This window comes from Schistocerca cancellata, chromosome 1 (genome assembly GCF_023864275.1).
Source record: "Schistocerca cancellata isolate TAMUIC-IGC-003103 chromosome 1, iqSchCanc2.1, whole genome shotgun sequence".
Lineage (NCBI taxonomy): Eukaryota > Metazoa > Arthropoda > Insecta > Orthoptera > Acrididae > Schistocerca > Schistocerca cancellata.
Window position 1 is genome coordinate 767,227,297 of NC_064626.1, and position 12,657 is coordinate 767,239,953.

Below are 12,657 nucleotides of genomic sequence, written 5' to 3' on the forward strand. Positions count from 1 at the left end.
CTGACCCGACGCCTGCTGTGGGTCCCCGCTGGATAGAGTGACGCGCGTCTCGAGACCACTTACCCAACCTCTCGTACGAAATTTACACAAGGCAACGCTCAATACAAAGCGCACTATACGTATTGGTTTCTTGAAGTGCACGATGAAATACAGAGCAGCGCATTATATAAGAAGCAGACTCTCAGACTGTTCGCAAAAATGTGTAAACGTATCTGTATTTTGTAAGCAAGTGGCTTGAAGTAAGAAATTTGGAATTAGGTGATTTGGTACTCTCGCACTGGACAGTGACCTATCGAGAGGAGGAAAGAAAGAAAATTAGATCCTAGTTCTTCGGCGTTGCAATATACCATTTTTGTATTAAAAAAATATTCCTTTCTACATGTTACTCATTAGCAATATTGTGGAGCACCTGCTTGATGTAATGCAGCACACGTTTTCGCTAAATGAAATCTCTGGCAATAGCACACCTGGGAAAGCGGAAACACACGTTATACATTAGGGAGTGAGTCATTTAGTACACCCTGAAAGTTTCTTTAACATTTTAGAACATTTATACGTCCATTCAAATCCTCTGCTAGCTCAGCTTCTTCTGCTTACAGCGTTAGCACTGAAAAGTAATTCTACTATTTTCTATAACGAATGAAACATAGTAGATAAATGAGGTAGCTCTATTCTTTTGAGACGTATACCTGAGAATATGAATTTTTTTTTTCATAACTTCACAGTTTAAAAATTAGTTGTTGGTGGATGTGGTACAGTGACTCTAATGGGTAAATGTTTACCCCATACCCTCGCCAGCGATGGAAAATTGTGGGGACATCACTGAAAAACAATGACGACAACATAATGCATAACGAAGCGAATATATTATATTTATTTCGCTAATTTATCATTTGCTTGACGCCTCTGATGTATAGTTCAGCCTCGTGAAGTCAGATGAATCGATTGCATGTATTACGTCTTTGCCTCCCCCGCTACTTTTGGTTCATGGCTCTGCATTGGAAGGTCGTTGTTTTACATAGCTTGACTCTTTTATTCCGAATGTAATACGTACTCTCTTGTTATTACTTCAGGGGCTAATCTGTACTTAAAATTAGCGTTGCTCTCGACACTTCTTGAATTGGTACAAAATGTATATCGGCATTTTCGGTACACTGAGAGATCTTAAACATGAAGCATTAATGGCTGAAAAATTACCAATAATTGCCTCATCAGATGATTTGTCAGTGTTGCTATTGATTCTTGACATGCATGTACTTTTCTTGACATCTCATCTGCCTACAGTTACCTTTATTCTTCAAAATATCTCCTTCTCCACTTTACACAGACTTAAAACTTCTCTTTCTTTTAAGACAGCACAAATATTTCTTAATTCCTTCCATCATTCTTGTGGTCTCGCTGCAGCGACTATGCCACGTGAAGTGGATGGTGACTGTGAACGTTCTCTGAACGAATCAGGTATTGAACCACAGAAATTTTTATATTATAATTTAATGAGCAGTATATCCTTTTAATATATCGAGTTCTCAACAAGGAGACCGCCGTTTCCAAAGTCCTGTTAAGCTTCCTGTATAGCTAATTTTCCAAACGCCATTATTATTTTCAGTCAAGCGACGCCCCAGCCCTAGTGGCCACTGATTCGATCATCTGCCTACGTTCGGCCTCATTTCAGTCAGGTAAATGTCTTCATGCGCAGGCACCACCTCTTACTATTACCGTCATCAACTTTATTGGCGATGAAAAAAAAACAGAGGAACAGCACCGATTGTTCTGAAGGAACGTGCACGCGAGGTACTCCTCAGGTAATCGATGGTGTGCAAATTACAGGACGGACTTGATTCTAAGTGGACTGTATTTCGAGAATATATCTTCTTCAGTAAGAAGCACTGACGGCACAAACAAGTGGGCTGTAGGCAGCAGTTTATGTGATACTGTGCAGTTCATGAGGAGGTACTGCCTGTACGAAATTATTTTTCCCGCAGAACAGGACATAAAGTTTATGAAAAGAACTTACAGAAACACAGTCTACATTTAAAAAGTACCAGGTTAAACGAGTAAGTGTTTACGATGAAACAAAACCGCACAGATCGCATACAACATTAAATTTTTATAAGTAGTGGTGACACACTCGTCCACCAGTGAATACTCAAACTTGCCCGATTGCTGGGCTCCTCATCGCCTAAGAGAAGACCATAAAAATCAACGAGGGACTGCTTACGTGGTACGAGTCTGATCGCGAAAATATTTTGTCGAACACCGTCAGGGACCACGAAACATGGCTTCATCACTTCGAACCGAAAACAAAACGGCAATCCATGGATCTGAGAGTCTGGAGGAGTTACGCTGTTTCATTTCCTTCCTCGCGGTGCAGGGATCATGTGGTATCGATAGCTACGATGCCACGGCGTAGGTTCAAGTTCGTAGGTTGGCACTACGACACAGACGACAGCGCCCTCTAACCGGCGCTATTCAGCTCTACGAGCCCCGCTGCAGATTCAGCCCATTGGATCAAGAGCAAACGGCCTAGAAACATCACTTCAACTGAAGAGGGTGTTAGCTTGCTATTGAGACTTTGTGCTACTTACGACGGGTCTAAGGCTTCGTTCATCTGTGCAAAGTCATGTAACAATTTATTAACTTGTTTTTGCCTATAGTAAGCATCTATAATTTCCACACGCAGTACCGACCTGTTTTACCTTTTTCTGCTCCTACTACCTTCCTTCATTCGGCCAACCTATCAGTTTTCAGGAGCAGACCCACTCGCCGCCTTCCATGCGGAATACAAAAGATCAACTCTCAAGTGTATTGTGCTACCCTCAGGAAATTGAAGAAACGATTTTAGCGTGTTCGTCGATACAGAAATGCAAACGAACTTCTCTATGCCAACGGAAGGCCTGACACAAATCTGAGAACCTGAGAGGAGATCACAAAGTTTAATTGGACTGCTCTTCCTCAATCAACCTATAGCCCCAATCTCGCACCTTCCGACTCCCATCTGTTGCGCCCAATGAAGGATGCACTTCACAGCAAACAGTACGTGGGCGATGGTGAGGTTATTGATGCAGCAAGATGTTGATTCCGACATCGACCAGTAAGATAGTGTATGGCCGTCGCACTGAACGGAAATAATGCTAAAAAATACGGTTTTTAAGGTGAATAGTCCGCAGCTCGTGGTCGTGCGGTAGCGTTCTCGCTTCCCGCGCCCGGGTTCCCGGGTTCGATTCCCGGCGGGGTCAGGGATTTTCTCTGCCTCGTGATGACTGGGTGTTGTGTGATGTCGTTAGGTTTAAGTAGTTCTAAGTTCTGGGGGACTTATGACCATAGACGTTGAGTCCCATGGTGCACAGAGCCATTTGAACCAATTTTTTTTTTAATCCTGAATAAAATCATGAACTATGTTTGCATTGCTTACTGTATGTCCCTTGTACTTTCGTTTCTGTGGAACATCAGCCGACCAGTTTAACGTTCTGGGTTGTATTAGTCAAATACCTACTGGCCATTAAAATTGCTACACCACGAATATGACGTGCTACAGACGCGAAATTTAACCGACAGGAAGAAGATGCTGTGATATGCAAATGATTAGCTTTTCAGAGCATTCACACAAGGTTGGCGCCAGTGGCGACACCTACAACGTGCTGACATGAAGGAAAGTTTCCAACCGATTTCTCATACACAAACAACAGTTGACCGGCCTTGCCTGGTGAATCTTCGTTGTGATGCCTCGTGTAAGGAGGAGAAATGCGTACCATTACGTTTCCGACTTCGATAAAGGTAGGATTGTAGCGTATCGTGATTGCGGTTTATCGTATCACGATATTGCTGCTCGCGTTGGTCGAGATCCAATGACTGTAGAATCTGGAATCGGTGGGTTCAGGAGGGTAATACGGAACGCTGTGCTAGATCCCAACAGCCTCGTATCACTAGCACTCGAGATGACAGGCATCTTATCCGCATGGCTGTAACGGATCGTGCAGCCACGTCTCGATCCCTGAGTCAACAGATGGAACGCTTGCAAAACAACAAGCATTTGCACCAACAGTTCGACGACATTTGCAGCAGCATGGACTATCAGCTCGGAGACCATCGCTGTGGTTACCCTTGACGCTGCATCACAGACAGGACCGCCTGCGATGGTGTACTCAACGACGAACCTGGGTGCACGAATGGCAAAACGTCATTTTTTCGGATGAATCCAGGTTCTGTTTACAGCATCATGATGGTCGCATCCGTGTTTGGTGACATCGCGGTGAACGCACATTGGAAGCGTGTATTGGTCATCGCCATACTGGCGTATCACCCGGCGTGATGGTATGTGGTGTCATTGGTTACACGTCTCGGTGACCTCTTGTTCGCATTAACGGCACTTTGCACAGTGGACGTTACATTTCAGATGTGTTACGACCCGTGGCTCTACCCTTCATTCGATCCCTGCGAAACCCTACATTTCAGCAGGATAATGCACGACCGCATGTTGGAGGTCCTGTACGGGCCTTTCTGGATACAGAAAATGTTCGACAGCTGCCCTCGCCAGCACATTCTCCAGATCTCTCACCAACTGAAAACGTCTGGTCAATGATGGCCGAGCAACTGGCTCGTCACAATACGCCAGTCACTACTCTTGATGAACTGCGGTATCGTGTTGAAGATGCATGGGCAGCCGTACCTGTACACGCCATCCAAGCTCAGTTTGACTCAATGCCCAGGCGTATCAAGGCCGTTATTACGGCCAGAGGTGATTGTTCAGGGTACTGATTTCTCAGGATCTATGCACCTAAATTGCGTGAAAAAGTAATCACATGTCAGTTCTAGTACAATATATTTCTCCAATGAATACCCGTTTATCATCTGCATTTCTTCTTGTTGTAGCAATTTTAATGGCCAGTAGTGTATTTCACGAGCCAATCGCATATTGCCGAAGATATTCCGTGTGGTCCTTTTTCGATACGTAGTAGACAATGTGGGGCCGTGTCGAATGCCTTTCGATTCACCTGCAGCTGTTATCTGCAATTCTGCAATATGTCATGTACGAGTAAAGTAAGCTGTATGACCACAAGTGTTGCTTTTCATTTATCCGTGCTGGTTCTTTTGAGAGATTCTTAGAGCGAGCGGAAGTGAGCGAGCCTTCCCTGACAGCTACTACTGGAGGCGGGCGCACCTCTCTTCCTAGTCCCGAGTCGCGGGCAATTATTGACTTGCACGGAGAGCCGGCTATGTGCCGGATCGGGAGTGCGCGCCTAAGTGGCGTCGCGACTCAGCGCGGCGCTGCGCTGCCCTCGCGGTCAATATTAGCGCGCTGGGGGCAGGGGGCGGCAGGGGGCAGGGCGCGGGCCCGCCGAGCTGTGTCGGCGGCGTGTCGCGCTACCGCCGGCCCGCCGCTCCGCAAAGCCGCGCAAACACCGCCGCTACCCCGCTGGCCGCGGCTTCTTTAATCAGCTTCGTCCTCTTGTTTGACGAGTTCCTCCTCGTTTTCTATTCCGCTTCCCAAAACGAGACTTCCGACTCGTGCTTGGAGAACCTGGTTGTTTATCTGCCCTCTTCAGATTGCACAGGAAAGGCTGTTGATTGCATAGGAACCAGACAGCAGCTGTAAGAGACGTAGGATATGAAAGCGAAACAGTAGAGACGTGATTATAGACTACCCGCAATGCTATTCAACCCCTACATTCAGCCAGCTGCAAAGTAAACCGAGGAGAAATATGGAAAAGAAATTCATAGGAAAGAACTGAAAGCATTGAGGTTTGCCGACATCATTATAATTCTAAGACGCAAGGGGCATATGAGAGTAATTGAACGGAATGGACAGTGAATTATGGTACAGTAGTCAAATCAAATCGCCAACGGCCATGCCGCAGTGGTAACACCGGTTCCCGTCAGATCACCGAAGTTAAGCGCTGTCGGGCTGGGTTAGCACTTGGATGGGTGACCATCCAGTCTACCGAGCGCTGTTGGCAAGCGGGGTGCACTCAGCCCTTGTGAAGCAAACTGAGGAGCTACTTGATTGAGAAGTAGCGGCTCCGGTCTCGGGAACTGACATACGGCAGGGAGAGCGGTGTGCTTACCACATGCCCCTCCATATCCGAATCCAGTGACGCCTGTGGGCTGAGGATGACACGGCGGCCGGTCGGTACCTTTGGGCCTTCAACGGCCTGTTCGGGAGAAGTTTAGTTTTTTTTAGTTGAATCAAATCAGGCAATGCTCAGAGACTTAGATTAGGAAATGAGACATTAAAAGTACAAGAGCTGTTCGGAAAGTCGGGTCCGATCGGTCGGCTACCTCTCTAAACAGACGCCGCTCCGACTTTGAATTTCCAGCACCCTCGTCGCTGAAAGCAGCCGCCTGTGCTTTCCGCCAATTCTCTACACTGGTCTGCCTTTCGTTGTTTGTGCCGAAATGTTGTCTTCGTAGCCAGCGGTTGATGTGAGCAGAGATGAACAACGGAGGGAGCCAGTTAACGGCTGTATTGGGCGTGATCAAAGACCTCCCATCGTAAACGCTGCAAGAACGTCTTCATTGCCCCTGCAGAATGAGGCTCAGAAGTCTTGAAGAATGAAACGCATAACATTTATGTTATGTCGGCTGCGTAGCTTCAGGCGAAATCTGTCACCAGGCCTTCATACCTGGCGGGAGTCACTATTTTCTAGGGATCTTTACGTGCTCACTGTACGCTCAGAACTGAAAATAGCGACGTGACGCGATCGACGGGCGTACTAGAGACACTGCCCAACACATCTGTGGAAAGCTTCGTCGGATATTCACAGTGGTTTCCATTTCGCTCCTAATCGGAGCCGACCGATGTGGCCGAGGGGTTGTAGGCGCTTCAGTTTGGAACCGCGCGACCGCTACGGTCGCAGGTTTAAATCCTGTCTCGGGCATGGATGTGTGTGATGTTCTTAGGTTAGTTAGGTTGAAGTAGTTCTATGTTCTAGGGGGCTGATGACCTCAAATGTTAAGTCCCATAATGCTCAGAGCCATTTGAACCTAATCGCACCTTACTTTCCGAATACGCCTCGTACTAAGGCAGATTTGATATATCGGCAACAAAAACACTGACGATGGCAGAAAATGGCACACTGGCAATAACAAGAAAAGCGTGCCTGGAAAATAGAACCTTGTTCTACAGATTATAAGAAGAGGTGCGACAAAGTCTTATTCTGAAGCTTCTTGCTGGAGGCTAACCTTGAACAGAAGTGAAACGTGAACGTGTTTGGACAAGAACAGAATAGAAGATCTCGAAATGTGATGCTACAGAATAAAGTTGAAGATAGATCGAATAATCAGTGAGAAGGTACTGAGTAGAATAGTGGAGGAAAAAGAAATGTCATTACTTGACTAAAAGAAGGGATACATTGACACGACATATCCTGATGCATCAAGGAATCGACGATTTGGCAAATACAGTAAGCTGGTTGCAGCAGTTAAGCAGTGGTGAAGAGGCTAGCACAGGACAGACCGGCGTAGAGAGCTGCATCAAACCAGTTGTCGAACTGTGGACCACCACTAACCAACTGTGAACTCCTGGCAGAGAGTAGTTTTTAACGTATCATGAACTTCAGTCTCTTCCTGTTTCGTTCTGAGAGAGCCAGAAGTTGTGTGTCGTACCGTGTCGCGAACCATGTAGCGTGTCGAAACCTAGATAACCGCTAAGTCTACCCTGGCCCGGAAACGAAATTTATAAGAAAAGCGTTCTGAAACCTCCGATAGCGGAACACATGTGCCGCTACTATCGTTGCTAAGATTGCAGGGTACGCAGACTCTAAACCGCATATCTTAATAGCTATAAACATTTCTTCATCTTCCATGCTGTGAAACACATCTCTTCTACAGATCAAATGCCCATAGTTCTTACGTATATATTTTAAAGCCCTTATTTACTGGACTTCCCTTTCTAGATTTGTTTCATATATAAGGATACATCATAAACGCCATCTTCACTAGAATTTTTTTCTTGTTTTGATTCGTAGTGCCACCTCTGAAAGCCGGCCGGTGTGGCCGTGCGGTTAAAGGCGCTTCAGTCTGGAACCGCGTGACCTCTCCGGTCGCAGGATCGAATCCTTCCTCGGGCATGGATGTGTGTGATGTCCTTAGGTTAGTTAGGTTTAATTAGTTCTAAGTTCTAGGCGACTGATGGCCTCAGAAGTTGAGTCGCATAGTGCTCAGAGCCATTTGAACCACCTCTGAAAGTTTCCTGTCTACAGTCTTAGGAACAGCATTATATGTTCATATATTCCACTGTCAGAGATCTCAGAACGATTTTCGCCCATAACTTTCGAGTTGGTCTTTTCCGGATTAGAGTCCCTTACCTCATATTGGTACATCGCGGAATCACTCTGTGGAAGGAGACAGGGAGTATTGCGCTATCAGCAGACAAGCAGTGACATCAGAATGGTTCGGTCAGGAGAAGTCAGTGAGTAACGAACAAAAGGAGACATTCCAGTCCTTCTAAAACTGTCCAACTGGTGTGTGGCTACGAAGCGGAAACGCGAAGGAACAACAGCTAAAGCGAGACCAGGCAGACCTCACGTAGTGACGGACAGGAACCGTCGAGTTTTACGGAGGGTGGCTGAAAACGATCGCATGAAATCTGTGGAACGAATAACTCGTGAATTCTGAAGTGCTATGAACAGTCCAACTATCGCAATAGCTGTGCTTAGTGATTTATAAAGAACTGGTCGCAATGGTTGAGTAAGTGCTCAGAAGTCACGCATTGCTACAGTCAGTGCTAAGCAACGCTTGAAATGGTGTATACATCGACGCCACTGGACAGGGGGTGACTAGATACGAATGATTTGGAGAGCTGATGCACGCTATACCCTGTGGTTTAAATGGCTCTGAGCACTATGGGACTTAACTTCTGAGGTCATCAGTCCCCTAGAACTTAGAACTACTTAAACCTAACTAACCTAAGGACATCACACACATGCATGCCCGAGGCAGGATTCGAACCTGCAACCGTGGCGGTCACGCGGTTCCAGACTGTAGCGCCTAGAACCGCTTGTCCACCCCGGCCGGCATATTCTGTGGAAATCCGATGGGACGGTTGGGTTTGACGAATGCCTGGAGAATGTTACTTGTCATCATCTGCAGTACCAAGAGCGAAGTTCAGAGAAAGTGATGTTATGATATGGGGTTGTTCTTCGTGGTTGGGTATGGCCACTTCACTGAGCTTAAGTAATCACTAAAAGGGGAAGAGCCGTAAAGTAAAGCAACAGTTCGAACACGATGATAGTACCAGCTTATCAGAGCACCCTGTCATAAAGCACCATCTGTGAGGCAATGGTTTATACACAATAACGTTCCTGAAATGGACTGGTCGCCCGGAGTCCAGACCTGGACGCAATGAAACACCTTTAGGATGAGGTGGAACGTTGACTTCGCTCCAGGCCCTACCGTCCAACACAACTATAGTCTCTGGTTTCGATTTCTGAAAAAATGGGCGGCCATTCCTTTACAGACATTCAAGTTCAAAAATGTTCAAATGTGTGTGAAATCTTATGGGACTTAACTGCTATGGTCATCAGTCCCCAAGCTTACACACTACTTAACCTAAATTATCCTAAGGACACACAGACCCATGCCCGTGGGAGGACTCGAACCTCCGCCGGGACCAGCCGTAGAGTCCATGACTGCAGCGTCTGAGACCGCACGGCTAATCCCGCGCGGCGACATTCAAGTGCCTCATTAAATGTGTCCCTAGTAGAGTTCAAGGCATCGTAGAAGGGAACGGTGGATATAGGCCATATTAATGTCCCGTAACAGCTGTCCGGAAGGTTTGATCAGACAATGTATGTCTTGGGGAAATATAAATGTTGGTAATGACAATCAACAATAGGGAGTCCATGTATGGAGGAAAAGTCGTTAAAAGATCGAGTTTTTATAGCATTGCGTAGCTCAATTCAGAAGCGATCTGTTATGTAAATAGAATGAAGTGTTGAAAAGGCATGTTGCAATAAGGCGAACGTCCGAAGTTCCGTTTGCATCCTGTTTTCTACTAACGTCTGAAGAACAACTGTACACGTGGATTAAAGGTGTACCGTCTGTATGTCTTCGGAGGAATGGATGTAACATTGGAACAACTGGTGGTTGGGAGTGAGCACGTTATGGCGACGGCTTTGTGAGTGCAGCAGATAGCGCACAGAAACAGTGAGGTGAGTTGTGGGGGTGTGGCGCACCCCGTGAGCCGGGCGGACGGGCCGTTGTTATTCAGGCGGCGCCCCGCGGGTTATTGGCTACACCCTCGTCACGTCCGACCTCCATCCGCAGCGGCTGTCAGCGGCGACATCTCGCGCACTCAGCACGCCGCCCGCAAGCCGCAGCATCGCGCCGCCCCAGCCTCCTCCTCCCGCGCATGCGCCTTGCCACACACGCGCTGTCACTCCTCGCAGCTACGGACAACGTCTGCACGTCGAAATATCATGTGTGTTTGTGATGCAACGTCGCGCAAGAACTGACAGCGCGCAAAATAGTCCGCAGCTCGTGGTCGTGTGGTAGCGTTCTCGCTTCCCACGCCCGGGTTCGTTTCCCGGCGGGGTCAGGGATTTTCTCTGCCTCGTGATGACTGGGTGTTGTGTGATGTCCTTAGGTTAGTTAGGTTTGAGTAGCTCTAAGTTCTAGGGGACTGATGACCATAGACGTTAAGTCCCATAGTGCTCAGAGCCATTTCGCGCAAAATACGATATGCTTGCTGAATAGACTTACTACTTCAGTAGTGGAAGTTCTGAGGATGGTTTGTTAAATGAAACGAAAACGTAAAATGTGTGTACCTGTGATCCTGACAGATAATAAATATTCTCTTTCTACAGGCAGATCCTGGTCCATAAAGGCTGTACGTGTCCCAGAAACATGAATTAAGAATTGCTTAGAGACTGAAGCCTATCTTGAATTTAAAGGACTGTTAGTAGGAATCAGAGCAGACGTAACATTAAGAACTAAGCACACTTCCCCCTTTGTTTATCTGTCGTTATTCGCGTGGTAGCTCATAAGAGTTGTATTTTTCCATTATGTATACTACTTTCACTTCATTATGTTACTGGTCAGGTAGAGTCACCGCATCACAAAAGACGCAGGTGATCTTCTTTCATTAAATTTATTTTCAGTTTCAATTCAAATTATGCTGTCAATAGCAAATTTAGTGAGAGAAATTTGTAATGTGAAAGTATTTTCAATTTCTTAATCTGTGCACAGACAATGAATATCGTACTTGTCAATATAAGTGGTGTAAGACGCTCTCAAGCCATCTTCGTAATCCTCCCCTCGTATTCTCCTCTGAGAGCGTACGTCGAACGTATAGTATTCGACAGCAGATCAGTCCAGCCTCCCAACCATCAGTATGTCGCGCAATTCTTCTTAATTTAAGCTACAACTATTTCCCGTAATCTTTGAAGGATACATTTGTAGCAAGGTTTAAGACGTTGCCCACATATCGACTAATGCTGTCATGTGATCTACATATATACTTCACTACCTATTTTTGAAGTGCATAGTGGCGGGTACTTCATATCGATATTAGCGATTTCTATCCTATTGCATTTACATATGGTAAGAGGAAAACACAAAAACATTTTATATCTCTTTTTAAGCACCATACTCTCTCTTTGTTACCTTATTCTCATACTCCCTACACGAGATGTTGGACAGTGACAGTATACTAGTCGTACAATTTTCCTCGAATACAAGCCCTCTAAATTTACACAACGGCGTTTCACGACAATAACATTACCTTTCTTACTAGTCGTACAGTTTTCCTCGAATACAAGCCCTCTAAATTTACACAACAGCGTTTCACGAGAATAACATAGCCTTTCTTCCGAAGTTCGCACAGCATCTCTTCCTTACACGTCGTATCACACACCAGCATTAGCCGAGCGGTCTAGGGCGCTGCAGTCATGGACTGCGGGGCTGGTCCCGGCGGAGGTTCGAGTCCTCCCTCGGGCATGGATGTGAATGTTTGTCCTCAGGATAATTTAGGTTAAGTAGTGTGTAAGCTTAGGGACTGATGACCTTAGCAGTTAAATCCCATAAGATTTCACACACATTTGAACATTTGAACACACCAGCAAGAAAAGTGACACAATTCGAAAAAAGACATCTTTAGTTTATGTTACTAATAATACGTGTGAAGTGCCACAACGTGCATGAAAAATATGACGTTTACTGCCAACAACATTTACTTGAAATTTAATGAGTGCTTGCACTATTTCAGTGTGTTTTATAGAATAATTTTTGAAGTCAAGTTTTCTCAAGTATTGCATTTTTCAGTTGTGTCACTACCCTTGTTCTGGTGCGATGTGGGCTATGATCCTGCATACACACGACATATTTTAGATTTAAAATCAACAGAATTCCAACCTACAAACATTATTGCTTAATAAGTTTCGGCAAATCACAAATGAGTAATTGCAAACGACATTTCTCGAACGATACAAATCACTTGTAGAGATTACTTATAAAGAGTTAAGAACAGAATACCTGCTCAAAATCCATTATAGTCATAATATTAAGAAAAAAGTCGTAAGGTCTCTTTGCCATTATATATAATTAATGTAGTCAAGACGTTCAAGACGATGAATAACATTATTTTTAAAAATATTTGTAGTTTCACATAAAAGAGTCCAAAGAAAGTAATGCACTGCCCAAAGAAGTTTTTGTAAACGCTGT

At 45.5% G+C, this 12,657-nt stretch overlaps 1 pseudogene; it reads left to right on the top strand.

The window, feature by feature from the left end:
* The first annotated feature begins 5,836 nt into the window (after window positions 1–5,836).
* On the top strand, window positions 5,837–5,954 carry LOC126101976 (5S ribosomal RNA; annotated as a pseudogene).
* Window positions 5,955–12,657: the final 6,703 nt, after the last annotated feature.